At 38.9% G+C, this 23,724-nt stretch overlaps 1 protein-coding gene across 12 annotated transcripts in view; it reads left to right on the forward strand.

Annotated features, from left to right (window-relative positions):
* The first annotated feature begins 201 nt into the window (after positions 1 to 201).
* The window catches only part of TENM3 (teneurin transmembrane protein 3), a 407,967-nt gene continuing 384,444 nt past the window's right edge, over positions 202 to 23,724 (forward strand). For 10 of the 12 annotated variants that reach the window (XM_039700048.1, XM_039700049.1, XM_039700047.1 and 7 more), the window contains exon 1: positions 776 to 1,005. The gene's annotated coding sequence lies outside the window, so the exon portion shown is untranslated. Of the gene's footprint in view, positions 365 to 601; positions 661 to 775; positions 1,006 to 23,724 lie in introns of those variants that run through there. The other 2 variants (XM_039700050.1, XM_039700051.1) reach the window with 2 other exon arrangements.

Below are 23,724 nucleotides of genomic sequence, written 5' to 3' on the forward strand. Positions count from 1 at the left end.
AAAAGCAGATGTTTAAGCTGTAATCAGGTCACCCGGCACCCGGCTCCCGCCCAACTCCGAAAATTGCCGGGGTGCGGCGGCAAGGCCGGGCGGGGGGGCTGCGGGTGCCCGTGCGAGGGGCGGGCTGCCGGGCCGGGGAGCGCCGCCGGCACCCTCCGGCCTTGCCGGGCGCCTCGGCGGGCGGGCTGCCCGCGGCGCCGGCTCTGCTCGGCCGGGCGCGGTGCGCTGCTGCGGGGGAGCTGCGCATTATTTCCCAAATTCTCTCCCTCCCCTGATAAAAATAAATAGGTCCCCGCGGAAAACAAAATGCAGCGGAGGGATGCTTCATGCCCTGCCGGGTGGAGGGAACGCGCAGCGGAGCCGTGTAAGTTCATTAGTGTTTGCAATCAGGGGCACGCAGCCACCCTCATCAGGGCAGACAGCGGCCAAGAGCCATTCATCAGCCTGAAGTGCCGCTCGCGGATGACCCCTAAATCACCACCGGCGTCGCGGATGCGCTGATTAGGCTCAGCGTGGGAGCCGCGCCACGGCACTCCATGCGAGCGGCGGGGACGGGGGGCAGCAGGCTGAGAGTCCGCAGCCCGGTGGGTCGTGTCCCGGCCTGGGGCGGCGCAAGGAAGCACCGGGGCCCTCGGCCGGGTCCCCCGCGTTACGGCGAAAGTAGGTGCTGGCGGCGGCGGCGGCTCCTCCCCGCGCTCCTCCCCCCCGGCACGTCGCTGTGCGCGTACCTTCGCCCTCCCCTCCTGCAAGAAGAGGGGCCAAACTCCCTGCCCGCCCGGCGGGGGAGGAGGCGGGGAAAGTGAGCTCCGCGGGACGCGTAAGCTCCCGCGGCGCGGGGCGCGGGCAGCAACTCGTGGCCCTCCCCCCGCCCGGCCCCCGGCCCTCCCCTCGCTCCCGCCCGCCCTCCGCTCCCGCCCGCCCGGCCTGACAAAGTGCCGGCGTGCGCCGCTCTCCCCCGCGCTGCTGCCGGGGCGCGGAGGCGGCGAGGCTCGCGGCGTGCCCGCGGTAAGTGCGCGCTGCGCTCCGCGCTGTCCGGCCGGCAGCGGGGCCGGGGCCGCTGCCCTCCGCCCGGACGAGAGCGGGCTGGGGGCTGGTGCGCGGGGGCGGCGGAGATTTTTGCGGCCCTCCGTCTCTCCCTTCCCCACCTCCCCCACGGCGGCACCGCTGGCGGCGGGACTTTCGCCGGGCGGCGGGCGGGAGTCGCGGGGCGTCCCGGGACGCGCGGCCGCGGCAGGAGCGCGGCCCCAGGTAGGGCTGCGCGGGCGCGGGGGAGCAGGAGAATGGGGCCGGGGATGCAACTTAATGTGGAAACTCCGCGGTGCCGGGCGGAAAACTGAGCGGGGGGTTGGGAGTGGTCTGGGTCTGGCAGCAGCGCTGCGCGGCCTCGGCGGCCTCGGAGCGGGGTCGGGGGCTGCCGGTGTGCGCGCTCCCGGGGGGGCTGAGCGCGCTCCCGGCGGCGGCGGCGGGACTGGGCACCGCGGCACTTTCGGTGCTTTCCCAAGTCGGCATCCTCACTTTTGGAAGATAAACGGAAGTGTCCGCACTCCTGTCCGGTGAGCGTAGCGGCGCGAAAGCAAGTCCGAGCAAGTTTATGGTGGGTTTGGAACTTGGTGTTTGTCACCTCGGGTGTGCGGGGCGCTCCCGCCGGGTCCGGCGTCCTCGGGCGGCGCGTTTGTCAAGCGGCGGCGGGCGGTGACAGCCTGGCTGCCGGGTGGTCTGTGCTCCAGAGCTGCCACCGGGGCTCTACCTGCTCTGCTGCTGAAGGACCGGGTTTCTGAGGCTCGCATCTGTAATGGTCTAGTCCATAAACTGTAGTGAAAATCGTGTTACTGTGCAGCGAAAACACATGGCGACCAAAGAAATCGTGTGTCACTGTGGTTTGGGGAGAGAAAGGGGTGGTCTCCCCCGCGAAATTCCAAACATTGCTGGTGTCTGGTGGGGTTTTTCTTCACGTGTATGTAGGAAGCAGATCCACTGTTCTGTGGACTTAAAAGTTTTATTTATAAAGTTGCTTTTAAGCAAAGTAATGTAAAAGGAGAACACCCCCAAACTCCCGTCTTGATGTACTCACAGACTGTTAAAAGTTTTTTGATAGGAGCAGTTTCCATAACATATCGTGTAGACGTAGTCTCCTTTAAATATTTAGATATAAAATATTTTTATATGAAAACTTTGGCAGTTTTATTTTTCTCCTTTCTGAATAGCATGTGTCTCTTAAGCTAAGCCTTAGTTCAATGCTTGTTTGGTTTTATTTGACTGTTACCACTGCATTTTATATTTACTTCCTCAGGCAAAGTATTTTGCTTCATACTGCTGAAGAGTTGTAGTGATATTCTGTGGCTGTGTGGATCCTAAAAATCTGTCTAGTAAAGAATAAATTGAAGTATAAATGTTGTTCATCTATGGTCTTACAGAAAAGTTAAAAACACCTGAAGACACCTTCTGAAAAATACCACTGCTCTTCCCTTCTAAAATGATCTAAGTGCTATTCAGAATTATTATTGCATTCACATTTAGGAGATTAGTTTAATATTGTATGCAGGCAAAAAAATCATAAAATGTACTTTGGTATAATATAAGAATAGTTTGGAAAAAGGGCCCCTATGTAAGTGTAAATATACATGAAAATTGTATCACTCAAATTTTGGAAAAATATAACAGGTTGAGAAAAATATTAGCTTACAATTCTGAAGCTTTGCTACTATGAACATGCTGGGTTATTTTACATGGTCTAGTAAATTAGGGGAGGGGGAAAAACCCAACAGTACAGAAATATTAGATGCATACATCTGATTAAAAATGGAAAGGGGTTCAGTCGACTGAACACTGAGATAAAAGATGCTGTTTGGTATAAGAAATACTTGACCCCGCTGAGATTCTTTTGTTTAAGATGTTTTGAGGAAAAACAATGAAAATAACTTTCATAATCCAGTTAGCAGGTTAAGACTGGTACTTCAGTCAAATCTCTTAGAGCTGGGAGTAATTATTCTCTGTTTAAATTAAAAAATAGAAGAAAGGATATATTAATAGAAACTAGATTTAAAGTTACAAATGAGCACACAATGGCTGCAGTAATAAACATCTGTTTTATAAAAGCCCCATAAGATATTAGAAAATGAAATAATAGCCTGGAAGTATTTTTTGTCATCTCCTAGCCCCAACAATTAACAGATTATAGTCTTGGCTCAGTAAGATACTCAGAACCTTTATCTTCAGTTAAAATCAGTGAGCATTGTGCAGACTGATGCCCCTGTAGATTGATGCAAAAACTCCCACTAACTTGTATCACTTTTGGATTAGGCCCAATAAAAGCTGAGAGTGCCCAGCAACTCGGAGGATCAGGTGCTGTTTGTGAAGGGGCATTGTGCTATATAGACATGAAAGAGCAGAGATGCTAAGGCTTCAGGTCAGAACTGCTCTGATATTTATAGTGATACTGTACTTAATACTCTGTTTCTATTATAGAAAACTCGTCTCTCTGTCAGTGTGCAAGAGAAACTATAACATTCTTATAGAGCAAAATTTTTATAGAGAAATCTTAAAATATTTTTTTTCCAAAATGTTATGCAAGTAAGTTGCGCTTGTGTAAGATTTAGAGGCTGATTTGAGCTACTACATATTAGAGATTATTAATAAGATTAATATATCTATATAATATTATTTCCTTTTAAGAATAACTTTACTGTAGAAAATACATTCTATTAAATGAAGACTTGGAAACTTGTTAGGTTTACTGTTTTAGTAAATGTAGTGATAACGTGATTATCACCTGCAAGTTTGTGCAGTATCAAGGACAAAAAATATTATCAGAAATAATTTTAGAGTGTTTATTAGAAAATTCTTGGCTTGATTAAATAATTTTTTTACCCCAGGCTAACTAGTTAAATAAGTCCTTTCAGGATACCTGCATGTGATTTGTGATTCTTCTTAGACTGAAGAGTGTCTTAAAAGAAAGCATTTATTTTTCTAACTGAGTAGTATTATTTGGAGAATTTTAGCTTGTAGAAAACATTTCAGGGACCCAGAGTTAGGATTGGGGTTCACACTGTCAGATGAGCAATTAAAAGGAAGCCCTAAACATTTAATTTTTTAGAGATAATAGAGGCTTTAAGGAAGTTACCATTGTAAAAATGTGCCACTTTAACAACCTTTCCTTCGTTCTAAAACTGATTAATTGCTGTGTCTTATAAAACCTGATTTATTTCATACTTTTTTCATACCAAGCATTACCATTATGAAGCTCTCCTTATAAGTGAGATTAATGTTTCTGAGCAAAGAAGTGGTTTGGAGGGCTGCATTCATTTTGAGTGCTATTCTAATCAATTTTAGATACAGCATTTCACAATGTATCAGTCTGCATCCGAACCTGCCTTATTATGTGGAATTAACTTGTTAGTGATTGATAGGAAGCCTGCTCTATCTCCAGAGGTGATTTGTTAGAAACAAGTGTTAGAGGTTCCAGGAGTTTGAGTACAGGGTCAGGAGACTCCGGTGCCCATTCTGTGGCCTGACTGAAGCTCGACAGAGAAGTTAGAAAAAAATGCGGTGCTGGTTTTTTTTTGAATGCTAAAAAACCCAACACACTCCAAAAATCCTAAAATGAAAACCTAAAACCATTTATATTAAATAGTGTTCCTTACTGTGGTGCTGGGTTTCACAGACATTCTGACGTGACAGGTATGAGGCACAGACAGTGTCTTTGTGCATCACTACGTGCTGTTACAATGCATGTCTCCTAGATTATTTGGAGGAATCGCTTCAGCATTTGAAATCAAGACTCAGAAGGCTAGTTTTAGATGACAAGGTGCACACCAACTGCATATTGCTTGCATAGTTATTGAAATACATGCCAATGCTATTTTTTCTCTTTTAAAAGTAGCAAGGATTGTACTTGTTTCAATAGCTAGTGAGATATTTGCACATTCTGTCGTGCACCCTTTGGTCTCAGCTTCACCACTGTTTAATTCTTTACCACTAGGCTATGGTCACACACTGCTGCTGAGTGTGATGCATAAACATTTAAAGTCCAGGAAAAAGAAAAAGCTTCTTCGATATTGAGAGAAAAATAAGTTTAAAAAGGCCAAATTTAAAAACACACGTGAGAAACCTCTGAAAATTGTAAACAATTCTAAGATATAGGTGTATGCATCTGTTATGAGGATAGTAATTTAAATCTAAATTTTAGTTATGTGTTTCTTGCAAGATGTACTAATTGCATTCAGTAAATTTTTTAAGTTTGCATATTGGACTAATTACATTAGTCTTTTAGTTCAAGTGTGCATGTAAACAGTAACAGAATGTTGCGACTGAAGCATTGCGTAAAAGTATTTCTGGTCTTATGCAGATCAGAAGTAATAAAATTACAAAATGTTTATGAATACCAGCCTCTAAGTGCTCCTCACCTTTTAGTTCAGTCTGGCTTTATGGAATAAACATTATTTGTACAGGTTCATTTTAATATTGCAACTGAAATATCTGCTACTGAACAAGTAGGAAGGGAATAGTATCCTAAACGTAATAAAATGGAGAGTACAACACAAACTGTATCTCTGGTTGCCTTCTTAGATGCAAGTTGTCTGCGTGTTCCATACTTTCACCTTATGGGCAGTTTACTCTTGTTTTAAAATACATTTTATGCCAAGCTGATACTTAGATGACATAAGGTTGAAAGGTAGTTTAAGTCTGGAACTGTTTTGTGCTGATATATGCTGAGTCTTGAAAAGAAGTGGGAGTGCTTTTATAGTTTAGACTGAAATTCAACATGTAAGTTCAAACCTGGGTGACCTAATTATTTTAAATTTTCCAAATTAAGTCTGTAACAGGTTGAGGTTGTTGATACTTGGTGTGTATGTTTGTGTCTACAAAAAAAGTTAATTGCAAACATTAGTGCCTAGATGCATTGAAAGCAAAACAGTGAACTAGAAACTGCAAGGTGCTGTACTGAATTCAGCACTGATTAACATACTGTGCAAATCCACTGAAATCAGCAAATTGCCTGGATTGTTATGTACTCGAGGCTGTAGTAGAACTTTGTGTCAAAATATCTTAATAACTGAAATGTGTGTTAAAGGTTATAGTAACTTTGGTTCACTTTTACAGTAGGAGTTCATTAATGCAAATTCAATCTTTGTGGATAAAGGAAAACTTTTCAACTTGAGAAAAGATGTTTTAAATTATTTCTGGTTACTTTCCTGACTTTTATATTTTTATCACACTGCTAGTAAATCTTTAAAATGAAAATCTTAACATGAACTAGCTATGGATTATAATTATGTGATAATAGAGTCTCTATTTTTTCTATTCTTTTCTATTCTTTTTCTATTCTCCCCAACATCCCTCCATTCCATCCCTGGCAAAATCCTGGAATAATTGCAGAAATTTTTACTCTTTCAAATAATTAATTTTGAAAGAAAGGAGAATATTTTTTATAATGATGGTCTAAAATCTGTATTCTATAAACCTTTACATTTCATGAGTTAAGATCTACATGTGTCTTCTGCATCTGAATTGCAGCTTGCAAAAATCTTAAGATATTATGACTTCAATTTTTCCTGTAACATTGAAAAACATTCAGAAAGTCAGCAGTTATTATTGTAAAAGCTATCTTGGTGTGGATCTTAGAATGTGTTGTGTTGAAATCAGTTGTGTTGGTGGTGTTATTTTTCAACATTGTATTGAATTTCTAATAGTATTCTTGACAGCGGTTAAGCCAACGTACAAAGGAACTAATGTGTCTTATTTCCTTATTTGAGTCTTGACAATTTTTAGTGTCTAAAGAAAACTGTCAAGGGTAAAATTGGTAAAATACAGATTTAAAACATTTTTCTTGGCAGGAGTTGAATAGAAAGTTGCATGTGAGAATTTTTAGAGGAGGGGGAAAGAAATTAATCACCTCTGTGATTTATTATAATACAGCAATAGATTCCTGAATCATAGAAGTCCTTGATACACTTTGACTGGTTCATCGAGGGGGGTGGCTATGTAGTGGTTGAAGAAATCATCATTGCTAATAAGTGTTACTTTAGATTAGCAAATGAAAGACTGCATAGTCCTTCAAAGGCCTCATCCATTCTCATTATAATCCTTTGAACATTTGTCTGACCTTTCTAAAGAAATTCTGCAGAAACTTTATGCTTAGGGTTCCACATAAATAAACTGACCAGCACTTATCTCAAGAAGTTTGTACTCTAATGACAGGAGCAATAATACATGTTTTTAACAAAAATATATCAAATGTTACTTGCCACAGCAAATTCTTAATTTATTTTCAAATATCACAATGTAATACTTGAGACTAATGAGTGTAAAGCAGCTTATTAAAAGCAAATAATATCACAGTTCTCTAACAAAAATAAAACCAATTTGTATTGCTAATATTTTTCCTCTCAGCTTTGTTATGGTTTATACCTATAGAAAGCTGGGTTAGGTGGGGTAATTTTGTTTTCAAGGCTGAACGTGTGAAGGTTTGTGCAGCTAGGACATGCCCAGCTAAAGCAAACCAGCCTAGCTCTACTCACCTCAGGGAAGACATTGCCATTTGCCTTCTGGGACATGACATGTAGGGCTATGCTCATTAAACACTTTCAATTTAGATTTTGCTTTAACTCTTACCTTTTTTTTTCCTTTTTTAAAAAATAAGCAGTTTACTTCTTTCATTTTGTAAAATACATGGCTTATTTGAATAGGCTTTAGTGCCCCTCAAAAGCATCATGGCTCAGATGGGTTTTTTCCATTAAAAGAAAAAAACCTCTTATTCTGTTAGTAAACTTGGCAAAGCAGACAATAATTAATTTATTAAATCAGTTTTTTAAGAAAGACATTCTTTATTCATACTACTGAATACATTCAAGTATTTGAGGTTTCCCTATTCCTTTTAAGAGAGATTTTTGATTTCAGTGTCAAAAGGTTGAGTGGCAGCATCCAAATCTATGCAACTGGAACTGAGGAAAGATACTATATTCCAACAAATCAGCTGGTTGAAATCTGGGTTACAAGTTGGGAGTGTTTGTGTATTACTTTAGCAACAAAGGCGGAGTTGCAGGAAGTCTTTGTTGGGGCAGCAGTTACTAAATTACCATTTGTTCACCATTGTTCCCATGCTGGAAGGCAGAAATGTTGTATTCTTAAACTAATGAAGGAACTGGAGAAATGCTGGACCTCTGCAAATGTGAGTGAGCTTATTCCAGACAAATAAACAGGTAATTGAGAGTGCTAAGGAGTTCTAGGTTGTGTTTGGTATATCAGACTGATAAATGTGAAATCCTCGAATTTGGTTTCCTTCTATCCATAACTAGTTAGAAAATTTAAAATTTAGGCAGAAAAGAGTCCTTTGATATTGTGTGGTAGGAAGCCGTCTTTTTCACATCTTGGTAATATGTGTACATGCACACATGTTTTGGATTGTCTAATCTTCAATATTATTACTTTAGGTTTAGTGTAAATTAATGGCAGATGAATGAAAAGCTTTCCAGGCAGATTTTTTAAAATATAGATGTGTATCTGCACATGTACTTTGTCCATTCAATACTGACTTAGTAAACGTACAGTACAAAATTACAGGAGGATTTGTCCTTTTCCCCTCATTCATCTGTCAGTTGCTGAAGTTTGTGATTTCAACACGGGCCAATGTGTTGGGAAGTGTCAAAAAAACTTAGGGGTCTGCAGTCCACAGTGACATCTCAGTGAGTCTGGGAGCAGAAATGCTCATCACCTATCAGGAAGTTTTCCAGTCATTTGTGTATTGATAGAGTATGAAAAAGACCCACCTAGTAATCCCATCTATCTAAAGCTATGGTAACTCAGAAATACAACTATGACTGACTGTGCTCTACAGGAAACCTGGAAGTAATAAGTGATTAGGAAAGCTGGGGCTTTATTTTCTTTCTTGAGTGAAGAGTATCTTAGCATGAAAATGAAATATCAGCTCTTACTTAGCATGAAATAGTTATAATTGCATTTAGAAATGTTTTAAGTAGCTTAAAAATGCATAGCTGCTCTTATTAGTCTTTTGATAATTTTGTGTTAATTGTGGATTGATACAGGGTTAATGGTATAAAATGTTAGCACTTCTAATGATATGTTTAAGAACAGTGCAGACATTAAATTCAGTAAACTGAATATGTGGCCTCATAAATAAATGCTGAATTATAATACAAAGCACACCATGACCAAATTAATTAGTATGTTTAATCTAGTGAATTCCAGCTAGGCTGCATATAATATGGACATGTATTTAATTTCTAAATTTAATATTAGCTGCATAAGTCAGCTCTTACTTAATCAGTGCAGATCAGTAATAGAAATGTAATATATCTGGGGTTTTACATAAGCTTTTCTCTTTAAAGGAAATGTTTTGATATTGTTTGATACTTTAAATATTGTAATTAAAAAAGGTATGTGGGTAGGAATGTTTCCTGTGTTCTCCCCATAATTTGTCGTCATCAGGAGGTAGAATTCCTGAGGTCCAAAATAAAATATTCATTCAGTCAAAATGGCGGCGCTCATTAAAATTCATTCAAGGATCTAGGGCAGAATATTTTGTATTTGCTTATTTGATACAAAATTTACTGTTGGTTGCTTTGCTCTAATTATTATATCATTTTTTTTATTTGGGTAGAGTTAAAATGCCAGTAGAATAATCTTAATTTTTCATTTGAAAGCCTTACTTTTCAAGGAAAGTGCAGAATTAAAAGACTATTTAATTTTTTAATAACCTGTGAGTACTTTAGATTTTTCCTCTTGTAAATTACAAGTATTAGGTTTTTATCACGTGAGCCATAGGGCATACAGATTTTCTTGTACTCATTTTCTGAATTCGTAAGTGTGAGTTAGGATAGAAATAGGAAATTGGGTGGTATTGAGTCCAGTTTTGAAAACCTCTAAATAATCTGTTCAGTTGGTAGTTTCAGGGACTTCAATGAGATTGGGTAGTGAATAGGCATTGTCCCTGTGATCAGTGCTCTACAGGCTTAGGCTCATTGCTTTCAGAGGAACGTCTGAGAATAATCAGCATGCGTTTTCTTCTTCTTTTTTCTTGATACAGGATTACACACTCTGCCTGTAACCTTTGATATAAATCTACCTTTGCTTTGTGTTCTTTTTCTGGTAAATACTTGACTAGAAATGAGTTGATGAACTGCTCAGTTTTTATGGAGAGCCCATAAAGCACAGAATGGGCTGACTGCACTCTGATCCTCAGTCAAACCTTATTGTTCAATGTGTTTGGGATGACTTCCACCCCCATTCCCAGCATTTGGAACAAGCAAATCCAATAACAGTTTATTTGCTGAAGCTCACAAAGGAGTGCACTTGTCCGAAAGGGGGCACAGTGAGGTTACGCCTGTGCTGCCACGTTGAGCACAGCGCTGTCACTTTCCCACGTGCTGGGACACCATCATCTATGTGCTTCCTTCTTAAAGAGCTCCCTTTTGGCTTTTTGATCTGTGCTCATTCATGGCACTCCCAAACAATTCTTGGGCGTGGTTTAGCAGTTAAGACCAGAGATGTATTTGTTCTGGGGACCATTCCCATTAAGCTCTTTGCTTGCAGCTTCCTAATTTAGAGGTTAAGACTCGTTACTAGAACAGACTGATTTAATTATACTGGCTTTAAGTGTGATTTTGTACAAGATGAACTCTAGAAGTCTTTTGCAACCTAAATTGTTGTGTGATTCCAAGCCTTTTGGTTGCACTCCATGCAGTCCTTGGGGGTGTTGAATTTAATATTTGGGTGTCACACCTGAATTCAGTGTTGCCAATGATAATTCTGTTACTACAGTTCCAAAAATAATTGTTTGTCAGGCTCAGAAGTACAATCATCATATTTGTGTTTTAATCATTTGAAATGAATAAATGTTAGTGTTTTGTAACCTGATGTAGGAGTAATATTTTTTCTACCCTGCTTGTGTAAGATTGTTCCTATTAACTTAACAAGAGTATTTTTTTGGAGTGCACAAACATAAAAGAGGACTCTCTGTGTTAGAATCATTGTTAAGTGCAGTACGTTTTCCCGCACTAGAAACTTGATACAATTAATTTAGCTATTAAGTAAAAACTAGCTTAATTTTAGTCTATACACCTGCTAATTATTACATACTGCTCACATGACAGAATTTAAGTTTACTGGTTTATAATAAGTGCAAAATAGCTAGCTTTTTATTGGCAGCATCGTGCAAGAAAACCAGATTAACAGCTTTTTTGTTAAGATTTTTTTTTTGTGACACTGGATTAAAGATAATATTAACTGATTTATTATGAGAATCAAATCTGTAGGGGTTTTTAAAGTTTTTGGTTTTTTTGGTTGGTTAAAAAATATACAAGAGTAACAAGTTACAATACTAGTTCTTTTAATATTAATGAAAAAAAAATAAAGTCCACTACCCCATCACTTCTTGTCTGTGAAGAGGCTTTGCTTACATTTAGCTTAAACGAAAGCTACATCACCAGATATCACACTGAGCTGCCGTAAACCCACTTGCAATCCTGTGTGGGCTGCAGCTCAGTGAGCCCAAGAAGCTGAGTGAAACCTAAAGGAGGTTTCTTTGCAGAACCTTCTTGGCAGTGCTTCAGTGTCATACCCACTCCATGGAGGAAAAGGAACGAGGCAGCCTGTAAGGGACCTTCTGTGCCTGGGATTAGGCGCCCAAATGAGCTATCTTTGTGAAGGTCTAAGGCACGTTGTGACCTTCTCCCCACTGCTTTGAAAGCCGGGCACTTTCTGCAGGAGCTCTGCTTTGAGATGCCTGAAGCGTAGTCTCACTTTAGTGATTTAAGCTAAACAGACGGCATTTCATACGTGCTGCCTCAACTAAAACTGCATCAACAGCTAAGAAAGCATGTAAAAATAGTGTGGAAACTAAGGGTTTCTTTGACTGGAGCTATTGTTATTTTCAGGTTTTATTTTTTTTAAATAATAATTTTAATTAAAATTTTAATATCATAACTGGAATTACATTATAGATGTTTGAAAACTGTTGTTTCATCAATGATTTGTAGATTGAATATTGTCCACAGGTTAAAATAGGACCTTGAGCTCTACATTAAAGTAGAGGAACTGCATATTAGAAGCAAATGTTGCTTCAAATTTGTAGAAGGTTTCCTGGTTTTAATATGGATTGCATTGATACTGTTTCAGGGGAAAAACATTTATACATTATTTGCTCATAAACAGATAAGCACTGTATGTATTGGTATTTTGAATATTTTTGTTAAATGCAATTCAAACAATTTTGAATTAGAAAATGTGCAAAAATTGGGTTAACTGCATATAACTGTTAAAGCTGTCCTAGCTCACTGATATTTTCAAAAATGTAAATAGACAGTAGATGTGGACTTTTTCATTCTCATAATATTACCAATATATTTAGTTTAGTTTCATGGCCTACAAACCAAAAGTACCAGGGTTTCTACAAGCTTGGTCTTAATATTTCTTCTTCCTGCTCTCCTGTGCCATTCACACAGCTGCTTCACTCAGCCCTGTTCCGTTTCTCCCTGCTGGCTGAAAATGACTGTTAGATATCAATTTCAACTTGCAGAAGATGGGTTATACAATTTTTGGGCGACAACTGCAGGAGCTGTTTGTTCTTTCATCTCCTCTCTGGTGGTTCATAATTGTCTTTAAAAAAAATAAGGTGCTGGTTTGATTAACATATGAAGGTTTTATAAGCTGTCAGTGCATCCTTTAGAAATAAAAAATTGGCATATTGCATCCTGTCCTCTCTGTTGCTCTCTCCATTGTTGTAAACTCAGCTGTTTGCTTATCTGTATAGTGGATTCAGAGCAGCAGAATAAAATAGAATTTTGAATGCTTAATATTCAATTTTTATAGTTTTAATTTATTTTTTCCTAGGTTGGTAGTAGCACTGACTCAGTTCAACAGACAGCCACAGCATAGTGGTAGGTGTAGGGCTGGAATATAAGGACAGGACTGGATTTTTCGTTTGTTTTAAAAAAGGGAGTAGCACACCACCTACATTTTCCTTACTTATTAAATTAGAAACACCTACAGGAGGAAAGTAGGTCCTAGAAAAGAGTTGGCAATGTCTGTTTTTTACTCTCTGTGCGTTGCTCTGTTTCGTGCTCAGCATCACAGCAGAAAACATTTGGGACTAACCTGACCAAAAGAAACCATAAATAAAAGAGAGGAAATTGAAATACAAGACTGCCTTTTATCTTCTCCCCTCCAATAACTGTCTGTGCATTCATATAGTAGGACCACATGGTTACTTGGCGGGGTTGTTTTTCCCATATACACCATTTTATAAAAGGAACAGCAGTGATACTGAGAGCCCACAGAGGAGGGCCACCAAGATGGTCAGAGAGATGGGCCACCTTTCCTATGAGGAAAAGCTGAGAGAATTGGGATTATTCAGCCAGGGAAAGAGAAGGCTTTGGGGTGACCTAATTGTCACCTTCCAGTACCTGAAGGGATCTTGCAGGGCAGTTGGAGAGGGACTTTTGAGGAGAGCTTGTAGTGATACAAAAAGGAGGAATGGCTTCAAACAGAAAGAGAGTAGGTTTAGACTGGATGATAGGAAGAAATTATTTACTGTGAGGGTGACAACACACCTGAACAGATTGCCCAGGGATGTTGTGTATGCTCCATCCCTGGAAGTCTTTTGGGCCAGTCTGGATGATGCAGCTCTGAACAACCAGGTCTAGTGGAAGGTGTCCCTGTCAATCACAAGTGGGCAGGAACAGGAAGTTCTTTTAAATTTCCTTCCCATCCAAGCCATTCTGTGATAAGTGATTCTATGCTTCCCTTACTCTGTATTCAAATTGCATTAATCCTCCAGCAGCAGGAGGGATGTCTCAGCAATCACCACTTGTTTACAGAGGATGTAACAGGGCTGATTTCTTTAGCCTATGCACTTTGGTATTTGAGTTTTTTGAAATAGCAGATGTTGTCAGTAGTGTCAGTACTATCAATGCTTATGTTGGTGGTTTGTGCTTTTAGAAGTTTTCAAGGAAAGACTAACCTGGAATTGATTGCTTTGTCTGAGAAACAAACCCGAAAGAGAGGAGGTGCAGCTATTTATATAGCTTTTGCCTCTGCCCACCTATTTCTCTTTCCAGACATGGATATATAAAGGGATCATAGGGGTTTTCACACTTTAACCCTTCCCTTTAGTACCACCTGATGTGACAGCAGGTAATTCTGCATTCTGTGATGGACTTATGGTTATGCCTTGTGCAGCCTTGCTGTTTGGAGGCAGCACAATTCAGTTTCCTGGAGAAGGTCATCATCACTTAGCTATAGGTTATGATGCTGATGCTTTTATTTTTCCTGTTGGGGCTGTTCTGTTACCCATGAACAACAGATTCATTGGATCAGAAGAGGACAAAGAAGGGGGGGATGTGTCATTGTAGCCTGATGCTTAGGGCATGCATCTGAGAATAGGAAAACTTGCAGCTTCTTTTCATCTTCCAGAAGTGTCCTTTTCCTTCGTTCCTGGTGCTGACATAAGTGTTGGTATGACTTTGGGCTGAGCCAGAATTTATTTGTCTTAAAGAGACACATAGATACATACATATATATACATACACACATACATATATATTTTTTTTAAAAATTTTTTCCCTAAAGTTAATTTTCCTTTTCCTTTTTTGAGTTAGTCTTTGCTAGCTCCATTTGTGAAGTGTCTTTTGGTGACAGTGCTGTTGCTAGAGCTGGCATGCAAGAGGAAGGAATTGGTAGCTGAAGCTGGGAATAAGAAATTGCTAAGGGGGCTGGAAATGCACTTTTAAAAGGGATTATATGGTATTAAAGCCTGTGTCTACAACATGATAGATACTGAAAAACTAGGATGGAAAAAATATGACCACTTTCTGCTTTGTTACCTCTTTTCTAGTCCAAATCTGAAGCCAAAGGTGTGTGTGCCTTTTTGGATTAGACTTGTGTTTTTCTCTAGAGAAACAGTTACCAGTTTGGCCTTTGGGTCAGATTGTGGTCCACATGTGACTAGTTTTGCACATGCAAAGGGAAGAAATATAAAATGAAAATCATGTGGCAAAGTAAACAGATCCAAAATTAAATATAATAGATTAAAAAAATTCTTTATTTCTCATGCTATAAGCGGCACAGTGTTTCTGATGTAATTCAGCAGATTATTCCTGTGTGCATGGGTACCTGAGCCCACCCTCTAATGACTTGCATGCTTGTCCCCCCAGTGAGGACAGAGCTGCTGTCAGTACAAGTTGAAACACAACTGACACCCCAAATCTTTTTCAGTTGTTCATGAATAGAAGTTACAAGTGGTGTTTATTACATGTCACAAAACCTGCGGAGGTTACCCTTATTTTACAGACCTGAGCACTGAGGCAATGAAGGACAATTTGCTTGTAGGACCACAAAAACTTAAGAGCAGGACCCTCATATAACCTGACTTCTCCTTAGGTGGCATGGAGGATGGTTCATCTTCTTTATAGATGTATTTTTGGCTTGACCTTAGTTTTGACTTGGTGCATTAATTTTTTCTTACAGTTTGCTGGAAGCCTATACTTCTGCATAAGGTGACATGTGTCAAGCTGTGGTTTTGAGTTGCCTGTCCTGAAATATGGCCATGTTTCAAAGGGGAAGACATTTTCACTTCATTCCTTCCGTTTGAAAATCATCACCACTGTTGCTTCCTAGTTCCAATGTGATTAAATTTCTTTGCAAAACTTTGCTGGGTATATACGAAGAAACAAGGTGCTGACTAAACATGTTTTTAGTAATTTATATACGAAGAAACAAGGTGCTGACTAAACATGTTTTTAGTAATTTTAGGTGACAGGCTCAGCAGCTCACACATTTTAATACCATCAGTTCCTTGCTGCTGCCATCAGTGCAAACAGTGATTGTTCTAAAGTGTACATGGTAGCACAGGCATGGCCTTAAATTAAGTAGCCTCAAAAATATTCCCATGATGGTGTACACTATGCCTTGTGAATGTAGATTCACTGCTTTTTTTTCTTAGCTGCACCTTACCCTGGAAAGCTATGAATCAAAGATAAAGAAGTCATTGAGGAGAAATGTTTAATGTCTAAGGACTGATGCTCATGTTCATTAACTAGGGTAGTAGAAGTCTGTTGTTTTGGTGTTTCAGAACTGTTGTTAGGTAGTTGACTTCACAGATTTGTGTAGATCACACTTAAAATGAGTAGAAAATTATCTTATTGGAATAATTTTTTCAAGAGTATAAAAATATGCATTAAGAGCAATATGAATGTATTTTACCAAATTCTATAGTCTGATAAAGACCTTATATGACTTGGGTTACCTTTTTGGATCACAAGCTTACTTCCCTATGTATAGTTGCTACTTAAGAGAATTTTGATGTTTTTTCAGAGGTGAGGTAATTACCAAGAAAAACAAGTATTTGAAAGATAAATATTTGGAGACAGTATTTGGAGCTTGACTGTGCTTTTCTAGAAGGGAGCATAGAAAGAAAGGATGATGACATAGAATAGTGTGTTTCACCCACAAACCAGTCCAAATAATCTGTTACCAAGAAAAAGAAGTATTTGAAAGATAAAGATACTGACAGTATTTGGAGCTTGACTATGCTTTTCTAGAAGGGAGCATTGAAAGAAAAGATGATGACATAGAATAGTGTGTTTCACCCACAAACCAGTCCAAATAATGTTTACAAAAGACGACCAGACAATGATAATTCTGGCATTTTTCAGTTTACACACCAGATTAGTTAATGTTAACCTGGTTTCAAACAGTGTGAGCTGAGCTGTGCTGGGTTAAAGGAGGCAGGGTGGAGGTGGCTGAGCTCCTGCTTGAACAGTCCTGGAGCAGGGGAATATGGCTTTACAAAAGACGACCAATTATAATTCTGGCATTTTTCTGTTTCGTTTTGTGAATCCAAGCTAAGACGTGTTCTGGCTTAGGTGTGTTTTGTTGAGACCTAATGTGTTTTTACCCTTACCAGTTTACACACCAGATTAGTTAATGTTAACCTGGTTTCAAACAGTGTGAGCTGAGCTGTGCTGGGTTAAAGGAGGCAGGGTGGAGGTGGCTGAGCTCCTGCTTGAACAGTCCTGGAGCAGGGGAATATATGCTCAGCCACTTCAGGTCTGTACTCTGCAGCTGTTCAAAAGTCATGGGGTGGAGGATGCAGCTCACCAAACAGGATTATTATTCCAAAGGGGGAAAACATCTCTAGAGAATTCCCAATAAGGTGATGTTTTCATTGTATGTTTCGAAAGTTCTCAGATGACAACTGAGATGAAAAAGTCATACTCAAGTAGTGTGTAAAACATTTAGATTCCAAAGTCTTTAGTGCTTTGTGAGATTAAGGACCATTTACTTGAAAAGAGAGAATGTTTCATCCATCACCGTTCCTCTGATCCAATGTCCTTGGATCAACCTGGAAAAGTAAGGTTAGGGAAATAAGATTTTTTAAGCTGTCTTTAGAAGGAGAATCATTTGCCCATAGTGAACTGTGAACCATGAACTGCATCTTTGCCTACTGCTTGGTCTGGGGGTCATTGTTAAGAAGGCCCTGGAATGAAGTGTCCTCCAGAAAAGAAAGCATTGAATTTTGGTTCTAAGAGATGTCCTTTCTCTGTCTTTTTCTGTCAGCTCATCATGAACAATTTGTGGACTGAGATGGCTGGCTTTCATTTGTCCATAAGGATGGCTAGAATATTTTGTGGCTCTTTCAGTTTACCTTTTGTAGGCTACTCTGACCCAGTGGCAGTTTGATTTTAATCCTTATTACTTTAGCAACTTTTTAGTCATTTTTAGCAGCTTTCTGATTTCCGTGTGCCTTTCTTATTTTGAAATGGTGAACAAAACATCTGTCTGACTAGAGAGTTTTTGAGTGTTTAGCTTTACTGAAATATTCAATGCAATACTTTATTCCTTGAAAACACATGATATCTAGTGATCCTGTTTATCTGTTGTCATTATTTATTGTTTTAGACTTTGCCTAGCAGGGCTTTGTGCTCTGCACAATGAGGTCCCAAGAGCTGGAGTTCCTTACTGCTATTGCACAAGGAGTATGTGTGTTCAGGATGGAGATAAAAGCTTGCTCAGTCAGTGTGGGGTTAACAAATGCAGTGGGCAGGAGGAGAAGTCATACTGTTCTGGTGCTGATGCCAAGCAATTATATTGGATGGCTTTATAGACTTACTTCACCAGATTTGAGTCTGTCTGACTAGAGAGTTTGAGTGTTTAGCTTCACTGAAATATTCAATGCAATACTTTATTCCTTGAAAACACATGATATCTAGTGATCCTGTTTATCTGTTGTCATTATTTATTGTTTTAGACTTTGCCTAGCAGGGCTTTGTGCTCTGCACAATGAGGTCCCAAGAGCTGGAGTTCCTTACTGCTATTGCACAAGGAGTATGTGTGTTCAGGATGGAGATAAAAGCTTGCTCAGTCAGTGTGGGGTTAACAAATGCAGTGGGCAGGAGGAGAAGTCATACTGTTCTGGTGCTGATGCCAAGCAATTATATTGGATGGCTTTATAGACTTACTTCACCAGATTTGAGGACCAGATAATTGAATCTGCTGAATTCCATGTGAATCGTAATGATGCAGCTCAGTCCCCATGATTTTAGTGAAACCAAAAGACTTTCTCCTGAGCTGAGGAATTGAGGTGTTTGGCTAGATGGTCTGGTAAAGCAAAAGTCTGACCGTGAGACTCTATGCCTACTGAAATTAATATTGCACAGATATGTAGGTATTGGGGTGTAGGATGCTGTGACCTTCCTAAGCTATAGAGACATTTTAGTTAAGCTGTCTGGTGTGAAGGTAGGCTCGTGCCTGGGAGGTCTGTGTCACGGCAGCCAGCGTGCTTGGAGTAATATGTCTTCAACAGCTGACCTAGTCTGAACAGTGACGGGAGAGTGACCTTGCAATTGTGCATCTGCTCTAACTTTGATACAGGGGTCGTGTTATGTGTTGTTTTCTTTGTAAATCAGGTTGCCTGTGCCTTCTGCAGAGTCTACATTTTTCTGTTTCAAAATACTTTGTGCAAACATCATTTTTTACCTTAGATTGCAGAAATACATGAGATATAGGGATATATTGGATTTGAAAGAAACAAAGCTACTCTGTGTAATTCACCAGCCTATTCTTTTTAGAGTATTATGTCACTAAGAAAATGTTTTGCTTATTCATATAGCATGCAAGTATGTAAACGTTTGCAAGAAAAAAAAATTTTCCAGAAACCTGTTCCACCATTTTGTTCTTCTGTTTCTTCCTCCAAATTGTTACGGTGCATTACAGTTAGGGTGGGATGTGTCAGATGTGCAAAAACCCCTAAAATATCAAGTAAGATGGAGTTTTTTTATCATACTGTATATAGCATTTTGCCACAGGACAACTTTCTCCCAATGGCAGGGCACTGAACAGCTTGCATCTGTGGGAAAGTGGTAGCAAAATTGATGGAACAGTCTGTTCCTGCCGATGTTCATTTCAATGCCCCAGAATACGGCTTTCAGCGTCTCTGCTGCCAAGGCATACCCTAAATTGATGGGACAAAAGGAACAACCTGGATCTTCCATGTGTTAAAGTGAGGAAATGAAATCTTAAATCTCATTTAGGTTTGGAATTAGGTGGATTGGCAATGCCTGTGGAGTTCAAATGGGGAAAAAGATGAGTCTCTTACTTCTCCCTATCACACAGCTCTCTGAAAGGGGTTGGAAGTATTTAGTGGAGGGTAGAAGCAGACAAGCAGGACAGCTTTTCTTGCAATAGCCAAAACTGAGTTGAAAATGAAGGGAAAAGGGGAAGACATGAAAGTCTAATGAAAAAACATGTTGAATTTAAAATGTACCTTAGGAAATATTTAAGAGAAAAAAATTCTATGTTGTCTGTGACAGGAAAATATCTCTGGTGTTACTTCAAACTCTCCATGTGATCTGTTGAAGTGCTGAACTCTCCAGGGCAGCCCTAATTTATCATCTCATTCTTTTGCAAGGGTTCACACAATTTCCAGTAAAGTACCAGAAATCATGTTGCTTGTATGCAGTTTTTTCTTCTGCTTCTCATTTTTTTTCCCACAGAAACGGCACCTACCTCTGCTTCCAGTCAGGCTGGAGAGAAGCCTCCCATTGGTGTAGACAATTTATTTGGGATCTGGTACTTTTTATAAAAGAGGTTATTTTAAACAAGTGTAGGCAAGGAAATTGCAACATTACTTACAAACATCCTCTCCTATTCACCTTAATGTGAAAATGCCATGAAATAGTAGGCTCAGGAATGTGTATAGAACAGGGCTTTGAGACTTTTATATGTGCCCAGTGAGGAAAAAGTGTGCAGAGTGTGTGTACTTTCCTTCCTGGTTTTATCACAATGCTTGGGGTTTTTCCTACTGGTCATAAGCTGTTGCTCCCTTCTTCAGCCCTATAACAAGAAAACTCAAGTACACAGCTTTGCAGTTGATTGCTGACCTTTGCCCTGTCTGACTTAGGTGAAGACATCAGCACAGTTTTGATTTCAGTCATGTGCCTGGGGCATTCAATCATATGAAGGACCCTTCCCAAGGAAGATTGTTCACAAGCATACACTTGGATTTACTAAGGTTATACATCATTTTTATAAACTGTTTTTACATAAACCCACACAAAACTGGAACATAAAGGTTTATTTTATTTTTTCTGATTATAGACTCATAGGACACAATTTAAAAAATATTTTAAGAAATTGATAAAAATAAAACTATCTAAAAATATTTTTTGTAGCTAGAGAGTAAGCTTAAATGTCCCACAAACCATTTGATATATAAAAATACCAGTATATGTGAAATTCCAGCTATCTCCCCAGCATTTCTCTAGAGAAAAACCAAATACATTATCTTTGACTTCTTTTGTTTATCGGTGAACTAATAAGACATTCCTATTGTAGCACTGGTCTCAGATGTACCTTATACTGTGTCTGGCTAATAGAGCAGGTTTGTTCCATCGGGGGTTAAGAATATTTAATCCTTTAACGCTGACACATACAACACGCAGCCATGTCAGCTACAGCTGTTTCCAAACATCAGTAACAAAATTATAGATGGTTTTGAAGCTTCTGTGTTGGAAATGAATACATTTGAGGATTCAACTTGCTGACAGTGTTTATGTAATTTAATCTTGCCATCTGGAAGAAAGTAAACATTTTTTAGGAAATTGAAGTTAAGGTAGCAAGCCCCTTGTGGTTTCTGGCTGTTGCAAATAAGTTAAGTTGTACCAAGTTGATGAAAATCTTCAATAGGGAGGGGATCATGGTTATATTTTAAAGATTGTTATGCAAATGCAGTGATGCATAAAATTGTTTCAGAATATCTGCATTATTAACTTCCCTGCTTATTCAATAGTTAAATGCCTTTCTTCTCAGATAAAACCAGCATTTTTTTTCAGTGAAATGTGATAAAACATGAGAAGCATATGCATGCAGAATGAATAGGTGTAACTGAAGCACTTAGGTGATTGCTTTTCATCTTACATTTTTCTGGTTTTTTCCTTATTCTACCTTTTGTTTGGTTTTTTTTTTTAATTCTGTATTTCATTTGCTTTTCATATATCCACTCTTTTTTCTTTATTTATGCGCTTTCTTGTTTGTTTTTAATTGTTTGAATAATTTTTCAACGTTTTTACTTGGTTTTCTAAAGGAACTGTTTACACAGTCATGCCATGTGTGTATCAGTCCCCCTGTGATAATTTTGAACCTGTTAGTCACTTTCGAATAAATGGAGAGCCAGAAGAAGATTCCAAAGGCATTGGATTTGCACAATGTGCAAGTCCAGGTGTCTTGGTGGAGAGGAGAAACCGTGCCCTGCAGCATGAGCTATGTGGAGAAAGAAGGAAGGACTAGAGATATCTTTGCAAACCAGAGCTAATTATGTTCTTCATAAAATTGCTTAAGTGCTAGCCCATTCCCTTCTGTTTTCTGTTTGAGCAGTCTGATGAGACGTTTTACATGATGGGGAGAAGTCAAGATGCTTTTATACTTGTCATGGACTAGAACATTTATATAAATAAAATATATTTATGGTGCGAGGCAGATTTTAGATATGCATGACTTGAAGGGATGGACAGTTTCAGCCATTTTACACATAGAACAAATGACAGTTTAGTTTGCCTTTAAGTTTATCTTTAACGTCATCTTTATCTTTTTGAAGGATATTTGCTGCTTTATTGTTATTATTTAATGAAATCTTTACATTTGAAATTCATCTTGTATACATCAGAATACATCTGAATTATACAAGATCTGTTCAAAATTATAGGATGTTGTGAAAAGACCAATGAGCACGTGAGCCAATAATATGGTGGTTGTGCCCTTGGCTCCTAAGAGGAGAAGGGCAGGAAAAAAATTAGCAGAGGTATGGACTCAGCAGAAGTAGCTTGGTAATAGTAACAAGAAAAAATAGTTTTTGACATTCTGGAAAGGGTCAGTAAAACTAGAAGAAAGATATAATCTGTTCCTGCTTAACTTTGGTGTCTGGTGGTTTCAGCTGGTTCTTTCAAACTCTGCTTTCTCCGCTCTTTGAGATTATATTCACCCTTCCTTCTTGATGTCTACACCCTCTTGCTTTGCTCTCTTCTGCTAAAGCACTGATTATTTACTTAGGCTTGTGCAAGCATGCTAATGTTCTGCTAAAGCTAAAAGTACTATTGTCATATAGTAGCTGGTCAAATAATGGGATTTTAAACTGAAATATCTAACTTCATATTCAGTGGAAACTGCCCGTCAGCATTTTTATAGGTCTGAATAGGCTTTTTAAAAGGATCTAGCTCTAAGCCTTGATAATTGAACTTAAGCTCGTAAGTTACTTATCTGCTCCTGAAATTTAAACCTGATCCATGTTGTAAAACTGCAATGAAGAACTACATGAAAATGAAATAGGATGTTAATGGAGAGTGTCTCATTTAGAGTTGCTTCTTAGCAATATAAGCAACAGTTTTAGGAATGTTGATCTGATTTTTATTGTCTTGTATATGAATTACTTTATTAAGTGAGCTATTTGGTGTCCAAATCATGGCACATTCCAACTTTGTCAGTGTGATCTAGGCATTGTACTGGAAATAAATACACAGACTGGTGAGTTTGTAAACAGTTATGGCTGTGCCCTGTGTTAAATAAGGACTATGCTTTATTTTCATGCAATAAAATTTAATTAGTTGTAAGTCAGGTTTTGCTTTAGTTGTAATTAGTTTAGCATATAATTATTCTGTCTAATAGCAATCTGAAATCTGCAAGCATTTTGATCTTATTCCAAGTAAAAAAAAAGAAACCCTCTTAGAAGTATTCAATCAGTAGCTATAATAGAATCTTATTAGTCAACCATATTATAGACTGTGTAAATCTTTAAGTGACTGAAGCAGTGTTTTCACTGATGCTTGTTATGTATTGCATTAAGAAGATATATAAAAATGCTTTATATTGGACTTGCAACTCCTATAAGATTTGGAAAAAATCAGCAATTGTTTTTTTGTGAGCTTAGTATTTGCTGGTTTGACTTTTAGTTTTTTTTTTCAATTTTTGTTTTAAAATTAATTTTAAAGGTCTAGCTTTTGTAAAATATAACAGGAACTGTTTGTGTGAAAACGGTAATAATTCAGTTTTAACAAATATATATACATTAAATCTCATAATTTACACAAATATTACTGCCTATTAAAGAATATTATAGTGATTTATGAGTACTTTTTGAACAATATCTTGTGTCTTCTATCTTTTGGATGTGGCTGGTTGCCATTTCTAAAGAAGTTGCCCTGCCAAGGAATCTTCTGACAG

Source organism: Passer montanus, unplaced genomic scaffold (assembly GCF_014805655.1).
Source record: "Passer montanus isolate IOZ18808 unplaced genomic scaffold, ASM1480565v1 scaffold14, whole genome shotgun sequence".
NCBI classification, from domain to species: domain Eukaryota; kingdom Metazoa; phylum Chordata; class Aves; order Passeriformes; family Passeridae; genus Passer; species Passer montanus.